Source organism: Vitis vinifera, chromosome 3, assembly GCF_030704535.1.
Source record: "Vitis vinifera cultivar Pinot Noir 40024 chromosome 3, ASM3070453v1".
In the NCBI taxonomy this organism is placed as follows: Eukaryota; Viridiplantae; Streptophyta; class Magnoliopsida; order Vitales; family Vitaceae; genus Vitis; species Vitis vinifera.
In genome coordinates, this window is record NC_081807.1 from 20,242,674 (window position 1) to 20,248,938 (window position 6,265).

Here is a 6,265-nt window from a genome sequence, read left to right on the forward strand (position 1 = left end):
TGCGAAAATAAATTCATTCTTATTTTACATTAAAATAAAAATCATGGAAAATGTAAAAATGGTTTGCCCAAGAAAAAATGGTAACCAATTTTATTGAAAAGCGGATTCTTGGATCCTAAGAGAAATACTAAGGATAGAGAAATTTGGGGATTTGAAATTAATTAAAAATCAAAATTGAAGAAATTATTTAAGAAATGAGATTTAGGAAAACCATTTTCAAAATATAAAAAAAAAATGATGTGATGGGAGATGGCACGTGGCATAAGAGTGGCCACCAAAAAAAAAAAGAAATAAATAAATAAATAATAAAATAAAATTTAAAAAAAAAAAAAACGCTTGAGTGGGGGAATTGGTGAAGAATGACCACGCAGGGATGAAATACTAGTCGTGTCTGTGTTTGCTCGATCAACCTCTGGATTGGGATCATTAAATTCAGAAGACCTTGCTTCAAACCCAAACTGTTGAATGTACCGTCAGCATGTGGGGCCGGCAGAGGTGAGATATCTCTCCCATAAGAGAATCCGTATATACAAAATCATTCACAAAACTTAATGCTCATGTTGTCACGTATTTTGCATAGCTGTCCGCCAAGGGGGACAGGAGCATCAGTCTCCAGAGTTCAGGAACTCCCCGGATGGAGCTTGCTATCTATGAATTTGTTCCATGAACCTGTGCCTCTGTCATAAACCCTGAGATCGCACCCATCCTGGTAGTCCCATGCATAAATTTGTCCATTAAAAGAGATGCTAGGGTTGCACCAATCAGCAACCATTCCGTCAATGATTGAGATCCAGGTATAGGTTTCAAGAACATAAGCTTCATTCTTGGCCTCACGATGGGATCCAAATCCTTTTAAGAACCATTGTCCATTATAGATTATCCCAATAAAGGGCATTATGGTCGTGCTCAATGAAGTTCCACCTATTCCTGATAAGATCATAGATTTCAGCTGAGTGGAGAATCATCTGCATTCTTTTGCATTAGCCTTTAAACCATTTATTTGTTCGAGCCCTATAGAAAATGATCCATCTCAAAGATTCCTTCAGTGGATCCTCTCCTCCAAATAGATACAGGTGACAATCATTCAGAACAGTAGAGCCAAAACCCAGAGCTTCAGAATATTTCACGGGAACTAGTGGAAGTGGCTGTCAAAACGGATAGGTGGGATCAGAAGCATGCCATGATATCCTTCCATCACAATCTATTTCGAAGATACAAACCCACTATTCTGTCATTCCAAAACTTTTACTAAGAGAATAAAAAAAGTCCCCGGACAAACACAGGTGCCATCTCTTGCAAATCAGACGGAGTTTTCAATGCTCAATACGAAGGACTCGAACCAGGTAATCAATGACAAGACCTTCAAGGAGACCAGGTAGAAGAGGTGGCTGGAACCTGGGCTTTTTCCTCTGAGATTCTTTGCTTTTGTGTGCATGAGGATTGATACCTGGCTGGATGCAAAGTTTTGTCCCAGGTACAAATTTTCTTGCCCCTGCTACTATTTTTAAGCTTGAACCCATTTTGCACCGGCATAATGCAGAATTACCCAGAGGAGCTTGAACTCGAAATCCTCTTTATGCATTAGGAGATTGCCCAACTCTTTAGTCCGTCCTCATGAGTGAGGCTCAAAAGAAATCGTGGGTCAAACTTGGAATTGAGAAATAAGGTTGAGTAAAGCTTAAGAGCGGCTCAGATCAGCACTGTATAAGCTTCGAGCAATCAAATCTGATCCAGCAATAAAAGAAAAGCTTTGTCTCTCTAATTTCTGCCCATCAGTGGACCCAAAACTCTCCTGGGGAGAAAAAAATGAAAGCTGCCACACTCTGGACGCCAATGCCAGACATGCTCGCGATAAGGATGCAGAAGTTTGAGGCGGTAATTTCCATGGCAACATCCTACTACGCCGAAAAAATGAGGCTACCTGGGTAAAGGCCGCGGAGTGGAGCATGGTGCGGAGGAGAATAGATGCCTCGCAAGTGCCCATTGCGAGAGACTCGAAGTGACATGCTTTTCTTTCGAAAGCTTACAAGGCAACAGGAGGTTCACGACACGCTTTGGCACACAAAATTCAGTGATTAAGTTCTGGAACACAGTCAGCAGTAGGGAAAAGGACCCCAAGAGCATCGACTCTTCTTTAACCTTCCGCGAATCCCAGAACCGAGGCTTCTGATTCTTCTTCTTCCAATGTTTGCCGAGAAAGTGCAGTAAGCGTTTGACAGTAAGAGACATGGCGACAATGATGGTGCAGACAACCGCTTCATACAATGTAAAAAAGATTATAAACACACCCAGTGAAAAGTGCTGACAGGTTGTGTTGAGTTGAATTGATTTTTTCTTTGTAATATGTTGAAGCTATCCTTGCAAAACATGGGCTAAGGCTAAATGGGCTGAGTCTTATTGTTAAATGGGTTTTAGGGTTAGGGTTGGTATATGATAACTAGAACTCTTGTAAACTCTATAAATAGGTGGCTTGGGAAAACGTAAAAAGTGACTGGAAGGTGCATGAGCCGTCTTTCAATAGTGAAATAGAATTGCTCGCTCTCTGCCCGTGGACGTAGATCACTTTGATCGAACCACGTAAATCTTGTGTTTGTTCTTGTGTGATTGTTTTCTTCCATTATTCCGCGATTCTATTGCTTGCTTGCTTGTCAAGTGGTATCAGAGCCCACAAACACCTGGGTTCAGATCTGCAGAAGGAAGATGTCTTCACAGAAATTCGAAGTTGAGAAGTTCAATGGGTCGAATGATTTCACCTTGTGGAAGCTGAAGATGAAGGCGCTTCTGGTTCAGCAGAAGTGTGCACAAGCAATAGAAGGGGAAGAAACATTACCTGTAGGATTGACAGCAGCAGAGAAGGAGGAAGTTGTGTCTAAGGCACATAGTGCGATTCTGTTGAGTCTAGCAGATGAAGTTCTGAGGGAAGTAGCTGATGAAACTACTACAGTTGGCTTGTGGAGGAAGCTTGAAAGCAAGTACCAGAAAAAGTCACTGACCAACAGGCTTTATCAGAAAAGGCGATTGCATACTTTGAAGATGTCAGAAGGTATGCAGGTAAGAGATCACCTTGACAACTTTAACAGAATTATTTTAGACTTGAATGGAGTTGGTGTTAAAGTTGAGGAAGAGGATCAAGCCATGATTTTGTTATGTTCTTTGCCTAGCTCTTATGAAAATTTTGTAGATACTATGATGTATGGTAGGGATAGTATCTCGATAAATGATGTTAAGGATGCTCTACAGTCTAAAGAATTGCAGAAATTAGTTTCTGGTTCTGGGGAAGGCAGTGTGGAGACTGGGTTAACTGTGAGTAGGGGCAAGAGCATGGAACGAAATGGTGGAGGACGTAGTAAGTCGCGTTCTAAATCGAAGGCTGCAATGAGATGCTTTCACTGTAAAGAGAAAGGGCACTTTAGAAAGAACTGTCCACAAAGGCAGAAGGGAATTGGTCAGGGGTCGAATGGAAATGCGTAGGTTGTAGTAGCTCAGAAAGATTCTGAAAAACAGGATAGTTCTGACAAGGGAGAAGGAGGAGATGTTTTAACTGTTAGTACATCTAGCTCTGCAGAATCATGGATCTTGGATATTGGTGCTTCGTATCACATGGCTTATTCACGAGATCTGTTCACTACTTTTAAAGAGTGGAACGGAAGTGTAAAGTTGGGAGATGATGGGGAGCTGGGTGTCAAAGGTAGTGGTTTTGTGCAGATTAAAATGTATGATGGATTGGTTAGGACATTGAATGCTTGGTATGTTCCTGGACTGCGAAAGAATTTGATCTCTGTGGGTACACTGGATAAAAATGGGTACACATTCTCTAGGAGTGGTGGAGTTCTTAGGGTGTCAAAAGGAGCTCTTGTGGTGATGAAAGGCAGATTACAGCATGGGATTTACACATTGATGGGAAGTTCAGTGTTGGGAACGGCGGCTGTGTCAAGCTCCATGGCTATTGATTCTGTAGAGAAGAAAGATAATTGTACTAAGTTGTGGCATCGAAGATTGGGACACATGAGTGAGAAAGGGCTCTCTATCTTGAGTAAGCAAGGGTTGATAAGTGGTGCTGAGACCGGGAAGCTGAAATTCTGTGAAACTTGTGTTATTGGTAAACAGCGTAGGGTGAAGTTCAGTATGGGTAGTCACACTACTAATGGAGTTCTTGAGTATATTCACTCTTATTTATGGGGTCCTTCTCCGGTGGAGTCTCATAGTGGATGCAGGTACTATGTTACTTTTATTGATGACTTCTCTAGAAAGGTGAGGGTGTACTTTCTGAAAGCAAAGGATGAAGTGTTTGGGAAGTTCAAGGAGTGGAAGACTATGGTGGAGAAACGGACTGGAAAAGTAGTCAAGACACTCAGAACAGATAATGGGTTGGAATTCTGTAACAAGGATTTCGACGAGTTCTGCAGAAAAGAAGGTATAGTGAGGCACCGCACTGTACGACAAACGCCACAGCAAAATGGAGTTGCAGAACGGATGAACCAAACACTTGTACAACGTGCTAGATGCATGAGGATAGACGCTGGGTTGTCGAAAAAGTTCTGGGCTGAAGCAGTTAACACTGCTGCTTATCTGGTAAATAGATCGCCATCGACTGCAATTGATTTTAAGACTCCTCAAGAGGTATGGTCCGGTAAACCCTCTAATTATTCTGGCTTGAAAATATTTGGTTGTCCTGCATATGCTCATGTTAGTGATGGCAAGCTGGAGCCTAGGGCAATGAAATACATATTTCTAGGGTATGCGACTGGGGTGAAAGGTTATCGTCTGTGGTGTACTGAAGATAGAACCCCAAAATTTATTATTAGCAGAGATGTGACCTTTGATGAATCTGCTATGTTTGGCCAGAGGAAGGAGTTTGGTGATCTTGCAGGTACTAGTAAAACTGATCTGGGTGCTAACCAGAAGGTGGAGTTTGAGGTCGATGCTCCAATGGAAAATGGTGTAGATGACACATCTGAAGAACAGCCCGTGATCGACCAGAATGATTCACAGAGTATAGCAGCACATAGACCAAGAAGGGAAATCCGAAGACCTATGAGGTATGTGGATTGTGTTAGTGCTAACATCACTAATCCTGTTGCTTTTGCTTTAGCAGTGGCTGAAGAGATAGGAAGGGAGGAACCAAGGTCGTATAAGGAGGCGATGGAAAGTAAAGACTCGAAAAAGTGGCTAAGTTCCATGAATGACGAGATGGCATCATTGAGAAAGAATCAAACTTGGGAGCTTGTGCCTTTGCCTGAAGGAGTGAAACCTGTTGATTGTAAATGGCTTTTCAAAATAAAGGATGGGATTTCAGAGGATGAACCACCTAAGTACAAATCAAGGCTTGTGGCGAAGGGTTTTTCACAAAAGGAGGGGATTGACTACAATGAAGTGTTCTCACCTGTTGTGAAGCATAAATCTATTCGGGTCCTCTTAGCGATGGTAAGCGTTTTTAACTTGGAGCTTGATCAACTTGATGTTAAAACTGCTTTTCTGCATGGAAATCTAGAAGAGGAAATTTATATGAAACAACCTGAGGGATTTGTTGATTCTGAAAAGTCTGATCATGTGTGTTTTTTTGAAGAAGTCCTTGTATGGGTTGAAGCAATCTCCTAGGCAATGGTACAAGAGGTTTGATGCATTTATGGTTTCTCATGAGTTTATGCGAAATCAGTATGATAGCTGTGTTTACTTTAAAACATTGCCTGATGGTTCATTTATTTATCTGTTGCTATATGTGGATGACATGTTGATTGCAGCTAAGAATCGAGCTGAAATTAACAAACTGAAACAGTTGTTGAGTAGTGAGTTTGAGATGAAAGATTTGGGTGCAGCTAAGAAAATCTTGGGGATGGAGATTTGGAGAGACAGAGATGTAGGCTTGTTGTATGTCTCACAGCAAAAATACATTGAGAAGTTAATGCAGGCTTTCCATATGGATCACTCTAAACCGGTGAGTACTCCATTAGCTCAACATTTTAAATTTGATCATAGTACATTGCCTAGCACTGATGAGGAGGTGGAGTACATGAAGAGTGTGCCTTACTCTAGTATGGTTGGTAGTTTAATGTATGCTATGGTGTGCACTAGACCAGATCTTGCTTTTGCTGTTAGTGTTGTAAGCAGATTCATGAGTAACCCTGGTAAAGCTCACTAGGAAGCCGTCAAGTGGATTATGCGATATTTGAAGGGTTCAAGTAGTGTATGCTTGGTGTATGGGAATGGTGATGTATCTAGTGGATTGGTTGGGTTTACTGATTCTGATCATGGAGGAGATCTCATG

The 6,265-nt window shown here is 41.6% G+C and overlaps 1 pseudogene; it reads right to left on the bottom strand.

Moving 5' to 3' along the window:
- Positions 1-535: 535 nt before the first annotated feature.
- On the bottom strand, positions 536-2,229 carry LOC100853232 (F-box/kelch-repeat protein At1g55270-like; annotated as a pseudogene).
- Between the last annotated feature and the right edge of the window lie 4,036 nt (positions 2,230-6,265).